General features: G+C 44.8%; 1 long non-coding RNA gene across 1 annotated transcript; it reads right to left on the reverse strand.

The window, feature by feature from the left end:
• Window positions 1–1,798: 1,798 nt before the first annotated feature.
• On the reverse strand, window positions 1,799–13,490 carry LOC144202057 (uncharacterized). The gene is made up of 4 exons (XR_013327458.1): window positions 13,018–13,490; window positions 12,879–12,935; window positions 9,804–9,873; window positions 1,799–1,842 (listed from the first exon to the last, which is right to left on the reverse strand). It is a non-coding gene; the product is annotated as an uncharacterized LOC144202057 (long non-coding RNA).
• Between the last annotated feature and the right edge of the window lie 166 nt (window positions 13,491–13,656).

Genomic DNA, 13,656 nt, shown 5'->3' on the forward strand with positions numbered 1-13,656 from the left:
GGAAGGAAGGAAGGAAGGAAGGCAGAAAGGCAGAGGCTGTTTGAATGAGCATCCACGACTAGTTTCATTGAATTGGAGATCTAATAGTGGCCAATGACTTCCATTTGTGTCACTTTCTGTCAATTTTGGGGTTCCTTGTTTAGTTATTGGCAGCCATTGGTGGCTCGGTCGTGGTGGGGCTGGCACATGTGGCGCCCGCGATTGCGCCACTGTGCAAGAATTCACGCTAGCGGACAGCTGCACTTTTAATCAGAGCGACGGGATTGGATTACGGGCCTCATCAGCTGGGAGGCGCGGGAAAAAGAAAAACAAAAAACTGGCACGGAACGCGCTACTTTTTTAAGGGGGGGTGGCTCATGTTGAGCGGGGGGGCTTGCGTGTTGAAAACAAGCAATCCGTCTTCATCAGTGCCATCGGCGTGACATCGGAACAATCCGGCGCTAATGCGCTCGCCGCTATTCCGTTTCCCCTCAGCTGCCATTTTGTTTTGCTGTCCATCGGACCGCAAATTTCTTGGATTTTTTTTTCCATTTGACAAATAATTCGCCTCGCCAATGAAACTTTTGATGCGCAAATGATGACGGTGAAGGGGAGGGGCCAATGAATACATGAATACATTTGTTGCCAGCCTTTGAAATTCATTCATGATGAAAAACAAACAAAATAATATGAAAATACAAAAATGACAATGAATTGACATGTACAAGAATATGTAATGTATTTAGCATATGGAACATACTATACATAGACACTATGTTTGGGCATATATATATATATACAAATAGATCATATATTCTATTAATGTAAAATGAGCTGCCTTCAGGCGGGCCATGAAAGCACAATTTCAGCACAATTTAATAACGCGGCCAGTTTGTTTTCTTTGTATCATCTTGCGTTGGGGCTTCTCATTTTGTAGGCCAAGTGGACCTCCGTGATTGCCAAAAAGGAAAACACCTTTGACCCCGCCCCCTCAAAGGTCACGTCGCTCTCACGCCAGCCGCGTTAGCGCGTCTGACCCAATATTTATTGATTCGGGCGTCCCCTCACTTCCTCTCGACTTCCCGTGGCGTCCGTCTCCTTAGGATAAACTTCATTCCCAACACATTGTCTGGCGAAGAACGTGCTATTTGGCATCCAATTAGCCTTAGCGTGCTAATCGCCGTGTTATCATTTGAAAATGTGACTTTTCCAGATGTTTGGCTAGAAAAGGCGCACGTCGCGGGACGGAATTTGACAGCTCCGGAGTGACGAGGCCAAGGTGACAGCCGTCTGTCAGTCGGCGGCACGTGGGCGCTGCGCGGGGCGCCCCCCCGCAGCTCGCGCACGCTCTTCGCCGTGATTGACAGGCGACGCGTTGGCGCGCTTATCGTCATCTTCAAACGGGAAGATTTTTTCCAGGTGACAGAGTTCGCGACTCGGCTTTCTTCCAGCCGCTCCAAAACGGGGTTTCCAAACGAGAAAGGCAAGGGGGAAAAAATCGTGATGCCGGCCGGTGTCAAAGTGGCGGCCCGGGGGCCTTTGTCCGGCCCGATGCTTGCCGTCGTGTGGCCCAGAGGAATTTGAATGTGTCGTGATAATATTTGAATGAGGATTATAAATGGAGATTTTTTTGGGGTTTGGGGGAGGATGGGAGCGATTAAATGTAGTCAATTCATTTAAATTGATTATTTTATAATAATGCACATCACATGGAATGATCTTTGTGTAAAAAAGTACTCACAGATGGTGTTTAGTAATTCATCTGCCTGACTTGGACGCAAGTGGCATGGGCTCGATTTCCGCCCAGTGCCAGAGTGATGGTGAGTGGTCGACGGTGGGGATAGGCTCCGGCACCCCGTGATCCTGACAAGGAGAAACGACATTAAAAATCAATGATTCAAAGAATAAAAGGCAATATTTCACATATTATTTCCACATTATTTTCTATAAAAAAGGTTGAAATAAAAATAAAAAAATTCACTTATACTAAAAATCAAACAAAGTCAATAAAGAAAATACAAAAAGAAATACAATACGGTATGCAACACGGTACAAAAAGAAAAGAAAATAACGTTCCGCAACTTTACGCACGGCTGGCTGTGACATCTTGCTTTTTGCTGGATTTTGGGACTGGAGGGGGGACCGACCGTCCGTTTCCTTTGGCGTTTCCTGGCGTCCTTCCGTCGGATGATTTGTGCTTTTAGCGTTTTAGCAGGCGCACGGCTCGTTACGCAAATGAATTGACGGACAGACGGCGTGATGAGAAAGACAGTCGGAGGCCCGCTGGGATTTGGAAGGCTCTGCCAAAGTCTTTACCGTAATCCCCCGGAATATCGCTGCTATTGGTCGGGGTCACCAAGACACCCAGTATCCTTTGCACACCATACAATGATTTCAAGCTGTCATTAGACGGGAAGAAAAATGGCAAAGCAACAATTGCTTATTTATGTGTTGGTGTTGTTTTTCTGTAAAGTCTGAATTTTTTGCTAGCGCAAATCCCGCCAAGTTTGAGTCACGAGTGTCTCTGCGTGAGACTTTTACGACTCGGAATCAAAAGGACATCTTTGACGGCGACACGCTCGGCTCCTTGTTGAAATTTCCGTGCTAATAATAAAGATCAGCGGGCGCCAAACTGCCACTTTAAGGCGGCTCAGCGGGGTGAGGCGCTGGAGAAAAAGAAAAAAGAAAAAAAAGGGGGCCGCCACGTGGCTTCTGCCTCCTCCTCCTCCTCCGTCGTCGATTTGTGTCATCTTCAAGACGTGGGGTACCGTCGCGTCTCTCTCATCCGCCAAACATTGCGAGCGAGGAAGGCGTGCGTACGTCTCCGCCCACTCGCCACGGCAATTTTCCCTGGGCTCACGCCTTCGCTCCTTTCAATGCACTCTCGTTGAGGAGTTGATTGACAGCTGACACAAGCTCTGGCACCATTCGCCGCCATCCGGGCCAGAAAAAGTGGCTTTCATCAAACAATTCCTATTTGAATATATCATCAAAAAAGGGAGATGTCAAAGAAGAAGACAAAAAAAATATTTGATGATGAGGATGTCTTTGCTTTTTCAGCGCTGCCGATGACGATGACAGGCGGGCGTCCGATGCCCCAAAATTAACCAAGTCACCTGAAATGCTGAAATCAACAAGAAGGCACATCAAATTTCCCAAAATAGAGAGCAAGTGACCAACTATTGCCCTGAAATCAACAGGAATTGAGCCAAAATACAAAAAAATCAACACCAAGTCACCTGAAATCAACAGCAAGTCACATAAAATGGACCCCAAATTGCAATTGGCTATTTCTAGTATTGTTCAAGATGTGTGTTTGATTGATGGGTGGGGTGTGTGTGGGAACCGGCACCCCCCGCCCAGAGTCAATTTGCAATGCAGATAAATATGGAGTGGACAAAAGACGCTGGGCTGATGGCAAATGTCATTCCCATTTTGATTCTCCGCCTCCCCAAAGCCGACCGGCCCTCCTCGACCCATTAGCGGAAGAAAGAGAGAGAGGAAAAAAAGAAATAAAGAAAAAGGGAGCCCCTTTCACCATTGTCGTCGACGCGGACGGAGGGTCGGCATGAGAAAAGGAAGAATAGAGGCCTTGGAAATTCCCCCAGAAGTTGCCGTTGTTACGCGCGCTGACACCCACTTTCAATTTGTCACATTAGCTCCGCTGGTGGCGGCTAAATCAACACACACACACACACACACACAAAATGGCACAAACACACTCACTCGATGGTCACAAAAGACGGGCAAAAGGCTTTCAAATGTGACTTTCTGGAATGGAGAAAAAAAAAGCAGTGCACTCATTGGCCGCCATTGAACAACAGTCGATTTATTTGCTCGGCGATACGAGAAGGCTCCATTTTTTTTCTCTCTCTGCAAACCGACGTTTATTTTGGTCTCGACGTCGGAAACGAGACGAGACGCGTTCCGTCGGGGTGACGAACGCGCGCGTCCTCGTGATAAGGCGAAACGGCGAGCGCGTGATGATTGACGGCCGGAGTTTTTGCCAAAGAGATGTGACGCTTGTTCGTCGACTCCCTCGCCGCGGCGGCTCGGTCGAACGGAGTTCAGCTTGTCACTCACTCAATGTCGCTTTGGGCGGAAATAAACGAGGCTTTACGCGGAATAACAATAAGAAAATCCGCTCACAAATGGAGGCTTTCCACTTTAGAAGAAGCCGGAAAATCACACTGAATGTCAAGTGGCAAAATGGCTGACTTCCTCTTCCCTTTTGCCCATCAAACGCAAAACTTTGGAATCCTCCATGAATAATAGATATAACTATATTGACACTACTGAGACAAGTTTTGGAGAAATCAATGGAAATAAATCACAATCAAGAGAGCCCCATTTATCACTGTTTTTGAATACATACACCTAAATTGACGAAAACTAAATATTTAAACGCCATGAGTTGACAGCTTTAATATGAACCCTAGAAAAAAAACACTGATTTTGTTTCGTCGTCCTCTTCGGAGATGTATTATTTTCTACCTCGGAATTGTAAGAGATTTTGCCTGTCATTCAATTGAAGGAAAATAGACGCGCGTTGGAGAACAATGGAACGTAATGGGGACGCTGACACGGCGACAAAAGGGTTAATGACTTTTTACGCGTTCCGGGGATTCGCTCTAAATGTAAATAAGTCGGGTCGCGGCCCTAATTAGCCCGCGGGGGGCGACGTCGTTCGCTCGCTCGGCCGCTGCGTGGAGGGAAAAAGAAGATGAGGAAGAAAGAGTGCAAGGAAGCTAGGAAGGAAGCGGATTGGCCGATAAGAAAAGTGCACACATGTTGCTAATGCCTGATCATTTGCACTCTTGGAAAAGTGGCGTAGGCAAATTTAATCGCATATTTGCAGAATATGTTTGTCATTGGAAAAGGGGGAAAAAAGTGAGGTCAAAAGGTCAGAAAAGGAGTTATTTGGTCACTGATTAGCCTATTGACATTTCCTGGGTTGATCGATACGTGATTGGTTTTGGAATGGCGCCAACAGGCCTGTTCATTAACTCAATGGAAACACGTAAACCCCCTCCCTCAAAAAAAATGTGATGTATAAGAATTCTGGGAAAAGCATTTAACGGGACTCCCACAGCGGGCGCACAACGCGGCCCCGCTTCTCGGCTAATCGCATTAAGCGTCCCCGACTGGACGGCCATTTGGACGGAATCTCCCGGGGAAGGAGCTCCTTCCTGCTCAATGCGCCGTTTGTTTGTGAAACGTTTCCACGTGGGATGCCGCCGCCGCCGCCGCCGCAGATGGTCCCGTCATCATCTAGGCTTTGGTTGGAAGCCGGAAGGAAGCTACCTTTCCCTTTTTCTCGTAGCAAAACGAGGCAATTCCTATGGAGTGCAATGAATTTTCAAAGTCAAAACAATAACAATAACTCAAAAAAGCCAAAGCGAGGTCACATGACTGCACTTTGCTTTTGTCCGGGCACATTTCTGGCCACTTTGTGTCCTACATGAGAACGCACACCCCACCAGATAATGGGGGGGCGGCGTGGGGCTGCTCCCATATTCATGCGCTTTTTCCCGCCGCCGCGTTCGGACGCGACCCGCGGCCTCGCAGTCAATGGCGGCCCGGGCTGTTGACTAATGGCCCGCATTCAGCGCTAACAAAAGACAAAGTCGAAGCGCCTTGTCGGCAGGAGCGTGGGCAGCGGCGACGGCGGGTCGGGGGCGGAGGCTATTGTGCTCTTTGATTGACGGTGGGTCGGCGAGGGGGGAGGGTCGGTCACGGGCCGTTGATTGCGCCTGAGAACCAACGCTTCTCTACTTCCAACCGCCATCTACGCCAGCTAACTTTGGTACTACACATCAACGCCATTGTACTATTTACAAGACTACAATAAAAAAAAAAACAAAGTACTGAACAATTTCGATTTGTTTCTCCATTTGGTGTCATTATTTGGGATCCAAAAACTTGCTAGCATTGCCCTAAAACTCACTGTAATGGATCAGAATGGGCAGGAATCCCTCAAAATGAACGGATAGTATGGCCAAATCAACTGGAAGTAACCCGGAAAAACCATACTAGAACCAAAATCAATAGAAAGTGACAGAAAATGATCCAAAATGAACAGAAAGCAAGTTGACATAAACAAGAAGTGACCTGGAAAACACCAAAAATGAACAAGGAAGTGCAAAAAGGAACTCAACGTCGACCAGCTCAAATGGGATGGGACGTCAATGGTGGGCAAAGTGCAAAACTGGAAGGCTTACCATTGGAGGGATTAGGACGCCATTGAACGCGGAGCGGTCAAGAAGTGGGAGGGATTTGCGTCCAAGTATCTGCTTACATTGGGCCCAATTAGCGGCACAATGGCCAAGGGATTTGCCCAGAATCAAGTGGCGCAAATTGTCAACATGCGTGTTAATTACGGTTGAAGATGAGGTCCCAAACTGTCGTTATCGGCTTCCAGGGAAGGAAAGAAGGAGCCTTAATTGTCTTCGAGAGGATGACGAGAGCAATTAGGCCGTCGGCAGATGGCTACAGAGGACCACCCTGCCTCACTGATAAAATTGTATACTTGTCATTAAGTGTCATCTTTAACTTTGACAAAAAAAGGGAAAAACTGAAGAAAGGTCACGTCCTGTTCATTTGGGGTCATTTCCTATTATTTTGGAGCAACTTAAGACTTTAGTTTCAAATAAGTGTCCATTGTTGAAATATATAAGCAGCACAGAAAATGAAGAAATGAACAATGGCTGCTAATGGGAAACTTTAAAAAAAAAAAGGTTGAAATAATAGATTAACAGGCCAAATGAATGGAACATCTATTCTCGTCACAGGAAGGCCATTAAGTTCAATTTGGGACACTGGGTTGTCAATTTTAGAGTACTTTGGGTTTATTTGGGCGAGTTTATCTTAATTGCCAGGTCACTTCTTGTTTATTTGGGGTTACTCACTGACATTTTTTCCGACATTCCTGCTCATTTCCTATTCATTTTTTCAAGTCATGTGTGGAATGTATTGCTTTTCTCATCAGAAATAACCACCACCATTGAAAAAAAAAAAAAAGGAACAGTCCTGAGTGTCTGCTAGGCTTTCACAGTCGAATTCCAAAGCAGGTTGAGGTCTTGAAATCAGATAGAGAATTCCACAATAAGGTTTTCAAGCTTGCCCCTGCACATATGTGTATGTTGTGTATTGTGTGTGTCTACTTGGGTGTGTGTATTGGACAATGGCAACACTTCCTTTTGAGTCCTAATAGGAAGGACCGGCACCACCGCACCCTTATTAGGACCTCCTTTCAGACCCCTCCTTTTGACTACTGTAAAACTTGCCAGGACACAATGGCCGCCCGGAGGAGGCTCGAGCCCAGAGCCCCCCGTGAATGGACACTTCAACCCCCCCACCCCACCCGCCCACCTCATTCCAAAAGCCCCCTTTTGTCCTTGGGAGCAGGGCCAGGGGAAATAAAAATGTTTTTATTGAAGTCATAATGAGGCCCCTTAGAAAGGCAAAAAGAAGAGCGCTAAGAAAGAAGTGCAGGTACAAAAAAAAAAGGGAAAAGGAGGTCAAGAAAAACACCTCGGCTGTGAAATGAGGGGGGAAAAACACCACGGGACGACTTTCTTCTGGGGAGGACTTTGTTCTGGCCTGGGCAAGACGTGGGAAACAAGATAGGAGGAAAGTTTTTGCTTCGCTAATCAGCCATTTAGTGCTTTAGTTTAATTCTAATTTATGCACATATAAGCCGTACCCTCCATTTTTTGGCGACAAATATGGCGTATATGCGAGTCAATACAGTAATTGTTCTGTGCCCACAGTCTCCAAGTGATTGATTTGGTCCTAAAATGGACTTTCCGCACAACCGAAATTTTAAACATTCGGCTTGCATGTGAGAGGTCGTGGGATCGATGCCCACATTCTCCAATTGTTTTAACATTGACAGTCTGTTCCGTTGTTTCCAGTAATGAATAGTTTGGGATTTTTTTTTTTAACTGGCGTGCCGTTGGTTGACCCACGTAATAATGCCCAGAATGTTTACACAGCCAATAAAAGTATAAGCATTGAACTTTAGTCCCATAAATCCTCAGCGAAGCAAAGCAATATTTTTATGACGAGTAGTATACACTTGCAATAGCTCTTTATAAAATGTTTCGAAAGTTTAAAATTCAGGCGCCATTGTTCCTTTCTCAGCAATAGCGGCAAAATGTTTTCAAGTGCTTCCACGCCTTTTCCAATAATCATTATCCGGAGTTTAGGAAGATGTTTAGCTATTCGCTTCCTGACGGGTCAAACATTGACATGTCGTAGCGCTTCGTCTTTTGCGTTCGGCCGCCAAAATTGAACCTGAAACTGCTCGGATAACAACAACTATGCGGGGGGGGGGGGGGGGGGGGGGGACAAGCCATAAATCCAACACTATCGGATAGTAAATGACAGTATTATGTCACGTGTTATATAGCATCGTGTAGTATAGTATGGAATAATATCAAATAGTGTAATAATGATAGCGAGCGTCCAAAGGGTGAAACGCATGTCAATCTTCAACTCGTATTTTTATAATGCAGTGGAATTTTTAGTGGGGGTGCAAAGGTCTACTGCGACTCTTTCCATGGGACTATAGGTCATTTTCTCTTGTGCTCTAATGTCATGGTTCATTTTATGACTTGGTGGAGCGGCCCTATCGAAGCTATAACGTGAAAACTTGCTTGATTCGTCAGCGTTAATGGTTGGCCAATGAGTCAAAGGCGTGGAGAGGACGCTAGCTAGCGCTGGAGGGGGATTTCTATTCAAGCGTTTTGTTGTTTCCGGCGTGTCAGTCAAAGTAAACGGAGAAGCAGATGCGAGCGCGTGTTAACAAATCTTCTGGCTGTTTATCTCAATCTTGATCTTAATTGGTGCCACGCAAACAAACAAGAGTAAATATTTGCAAAGAGCCCTTTTTTCCACTCCAAAATGAGGCCCAGGTGCATTTAAAGTGACTTGGTCAGCACAGGAACGCCACTATGAATTGTCCCAGCAGAATGCAAAGACAAGTTTTTTTAAAAACAGTGTAGGCTTTCTCCTCTCCTCGTCACTTTCTAAGCTTTCCTCTGCTTCGGCCCGAGCGCCTCGTAAAAACAAAAAAAATAATAATAAGTGCGTTTCACACCCACGGCGCGTCGCGGTCCCCCCTGAAGAAAGAAGTTAATTATAACGCGGGCTGGCATGCTTTGGCTGCTGGACGACGCCCCGAGAACAAGCGGTAATTTACAAGGCTGGCCTTAACACCCCAAAAGCAGCACCACCCAGTCTGCCACACGTCAAGGTCTAGTCCCACTTTACCCACAAAATATGTTCAGAGTTTCTTTACGCTTGAAATAGGGAAAATTCTGCTTTTATTTCAAAACAATAACCAGAAAACATGTTCGGAATACAAAAGCTCGGAAAAAAAAACATGCTTCAACAATTAGCTGCTTCCTAAATATCATTTTGAGTTATTTCATTATATTTAGGCTCTTTGAGTAGTCACTTTTTTAATTAAGAATAAGAACAAATTGAATAAAAAAATAACTGAGCTGATATTTAAAAAGCCTATTAAATTAGGTTCAAAAGCAGTAAATAGTCTTGCTTATTTTTATTTCAAGAAAAATCAAACAAAAACACAATCATGTGAACATTTTTCATTTCCCCACCAAAAAAAAATCCCCAAATTTGACAGACGGTTCAACCTTTTTCCGCTCACGTTTTTTTTTTCTCTCCAATGTTTCCATTTGAGGAGACAATCGGTCGCGCTTGTTGCGCGTGTCCGTGCCAATGTTTACTTTGGTTATTGAGCGGAAGGAAGGTGAAGCAATACGCGCGGGTTGTCCCGGGTTAGCCGCAAAACTCACCTTCGTTGATTGCGGGTCCCGCCTTGAGTAAACACGCACGCCGCCACGGCTCGGCGGGCGCCAATCCAACCTGCCAAAAGTTAAGGGCAAGTTGTAGCAGGGGAAACCAAAGTCAAAGCTATAATAATATACACTTAACAGTCATTCACTATAGTTTTACATAAGAAATTTTGGGAAAAATGTATACTTTGAGAACTATTTTTTGGTTTGATTTAGTTAATAAAAGGGAGAATAAATATTAAGGAACATATGCATGTAGATGTGTAAGAAAGGCTCATTTCCTTATTGGTGTTAAACAATACAAGATAAAATCAATAAGACAATAGTAGGGAAGGAAAAAAACTATTTTACTGTAGAAAACTCATGCCTGGTTAATGGAAAAAAGAAAATATTCTGCCATTGACAGTTATAGATGTGCAATCCTTTGTAATTCTTCCCACTTCAAATGAATTGGACGTCATTTGAACACTGACCGACGTTGAAACTCTTCAAAGGATGTCTTGTTTTTTGACCGAGGAACCGGTGGAATCGCCATTTATTATTCTTATCATCACTATTATTGCTTCATACACGGCTGTTATTATTTCCAGGAAAGTTTTGAAACGTGAACGTCTTCATAAGCCGTGAGAATACAAGACCCCCCACCCCCGTCCGCGTCCCCCTGCCTGTCCCATGAGAACTTTGAGAGTCCTGGGAGAAACCATGTGGGTTCAAGAGGGGGGGGGACTTCTGGTATATTAACGTGGAAGTCCATTTCCAGACTAGGTATGGTGGTATGCGAGGGGAGGGGTGGCAACATGTAACCCGAACTCCCGCAGGATGCAGAGTGTCGGGTTGGATTCCCAGTCGGCCTCCGGACCTGGTCTATCAGCCTTGTTCATCAAAAATGGCTTTCCTTCCCTCAACTTGAAGGCAAATGACTTTTTCTTTGGAAATGGAGGAATTTGCTTGTTAGATCAACTTTCAGTCCAGGTTCTGCCAGTTCTTGGTATTGGTCACGGTCTCTAGTTGGGTGGATTAAGTCCTGCTTCTGGTTGTGTAGCCAGTTTTGCTAACCTTCCTGATTTCCTAAAAGGATAGTTTTAGCGTTATCTAGTTTTAACGGATGTTCGGGGTTCCGAGACGCTTCCTTTTGATTTTGGAGCTTATCCAGGTTATTTCCTGTTGTTGGCTTCTCCACTCTGGCGGTTGGTTTTAGAGGTTTTTGGGGTCACTTCCTGGTTAGCTCATTGGCCGGGACCATTTGTACTGGGTTCGGCGAACTGAGGACTGTGATTGGGGATACAAAACAAGAGCAAAGTGCCATAGAGCGGGAAGTCATCTGAAAAATGAAATCTGCTTTTGGGGGCCAGATTGGAGCACCACGTGGCCCGCGAGCCATACAGTGAAATATAGTCTGGCTAGCTGATTAACAGAAGCAGTTAACGGTCTCGGGTTTCCGGCACGAGTTCCATTCGGTGAAACGCCAGTGGGATACGGGGAACTGGTCTAAATGTACCAGTCCCGGTCCATCTAAACCCCTGAAGAAAAAAATGTTCAAGCTGTCAAAGAAAGTGGAAGTTATTTGAATGCAATTGAAATGCTGACATGAACAAAAGCAAACATTCACTCCAGCCACATAGATTAGCTCAAGCTAATATTAGCCCCAGAGGCACTTGGCTAAATAGCATTAAAGCGCAAGAACCATTACCAGACACTCCGCTGTCTGACACATTTAGGTTTTTATAACGATGACTCACGATCATGTCATAGTTTTGCCACAAAGCGCTGTTGTCGTTGTGCGAGCGCTACGGGCCGAAAATTGCGCGTTGAGTGGCGTGGGGATTCCAGCGCGGCGGAAGCGATAGTGCCGGAACAAGCGCAGAACATTAGCGTGACGCCACGTGTTCCGCTTCCATCAAGACGGAGATGATCAAATGTTGTCACGAGGGCCCCGCCGCCGCTTGTGGAGGAATGCGTACTCGCCAATGTCGTCTAATTATCTTCATGGGCTGATGATAGCTTACTTTCATCGAGGAGATTCATTTTTATTTGACGGAAGAAAAAAAAACCTAGATTTTGCAGGAAATTGCTATCTAAATAATATTTGGACTTTCTCAAAATCCTTTGTAGTAACTATGTAGTAACTTCTCAATACCATATTGTAGCGAGTACTTGCAAGGAGTGGTATTAGCTCTTTGTCCACCATTTATGTCTACCGGCGTCCAATTTGCGCCATTTGAAATCCACAAATCTGTTCCTCAGTGCGAATGACTTTAATTAGTTCTTATCTGTTTGTTTTCTTTCGGGGGCGAGGTCGGGGAAACTCTTTAAACAAACTTGCGCGCATTTTGGGTGGGCTATGTCGGCGTAATCATCGCGCCCAGCGTGCGACCAATCAAACAATTTGCTCGGCAGTTAAGACAAACAGCGGACTCCCTTTGCAGCGAGACCACCCCCTGCGGAGGGTTAACAAGAGCACATTAACCTCATGCACACACATTGTAAATCAGGCTGTAACTTGATGTCAAAATCAGCTTGATCATGGTTGTAGGCTGCAAAATTTAGATAAGACAAAAACCACATAAAACTATATAATTGAGAGACTACTTTTACCCTGAACAAGCACTGATGTTTCTTTTAGAGGCGCAACTATAGATTATTTAAGTAATGGACAATTACTTATTAATTAGCATTAGTTAATTACAACTAACATGTGTCAGCAAAAAAAAAATCCATACCCCCTACAATAACACTTCTAGAACTCCAATTCATTTATATTCTCGAAAAAGACATTGTTTGATAAAATAGCATATAAGAGCAGAATTTAGCATTGAAGAGTATGCTTAACCCACTCATTCACAATGTAGTTACAGCATCGGCTAGCATAGCAATTAGCCACTCGCGGTAATTGCTAATTAGAGTCATATGTATGTACACAAAATATTCCATAACCCCTGCATGAATATAAAACACTTTCAAAACACCAGTTGACTTCTATTCTCGAATATGACATAGTTTGACAAAATAGCACATGATAGCATGTGATAGCAGAATTTAGCATCAAGTCGTAAGAGAATAACGTGGGTTACTTACCGGCGCTTGACTCGCCAACCTCAGCCATCAAATCAACGTAAATTGGCTCTTCTTTGTCTGAATGAGTAAACAAATCGTTAGACATTCATAGGTATTCAATAATCATTGTTTTATACAAAATTAACACGGCATTTCGTACCGGAAGCTTGCACTGTTGGTTTGTCGTGTTCACGGAAAGAGCGACGCAAGTCCAAGTTCGACGAGAAACTAATTTGGGGTCCTTCCTGAATAAAAATTGATTGGACGTGTATAGCTGTCGCTGGCCAATTGCACCACACAATAAAAGTCCGTCAGAAAAAACGCTGAAACAGGAAGTAGCACTGTAATTATAAATACATGTTCTAAACAACGTTTCTTGAGGTAAAACAATTATTCCCTGAGATGTATTTTCTCTTTCTGAACAATGAGGGGAAAGGGGAATTTGTCCACCTCCTGAAAAAAAAAACAAAGCCAAAACAATTCGATGGTGATGCATAGTTTTCCGATTGTTCCTGAAGGCATCCTTTTTGCATTTGTCGGACGTGAGTTTGGAGAAGTCTTATCCCTTTTAACGACTGTTGACTTTGCTAATGACATTCCAGGCTAATAGGTCGATTGTATTCATTGCGCGTGTGTATTGGACCTCCGAAGCTGCAGTTTGATTGACACGCCGGGACGCTCCTCGGTGATGTCCCCGCCTTCCCGACCCGCTGAGTCCCTCCCCCTAGCAGGAGCAAATCCCTACTTCCCTTAGTACCTCCCTCCCTCCATCCATCCATCCCTCCTAGTACCCTCCCTC

The sequence above is a fragment of the Stigmatopora nigra genome, chromosome 9, assembly GCF_051989575.1.
Source record: "Stigmatopora nigra isolate UIUO_SnigA chromosome 9, RoL_Snig_1.1, whole genome shotgun sequence".
In the NCBI taxonomy this organism is placed as follows: domain Eukaryota; kingdom Metazoa; phylum Chordata; class Actinopteri; order Syngnathiformes; family Syngnathidae; genus Stigmatopora; species Stigmatopora nigra.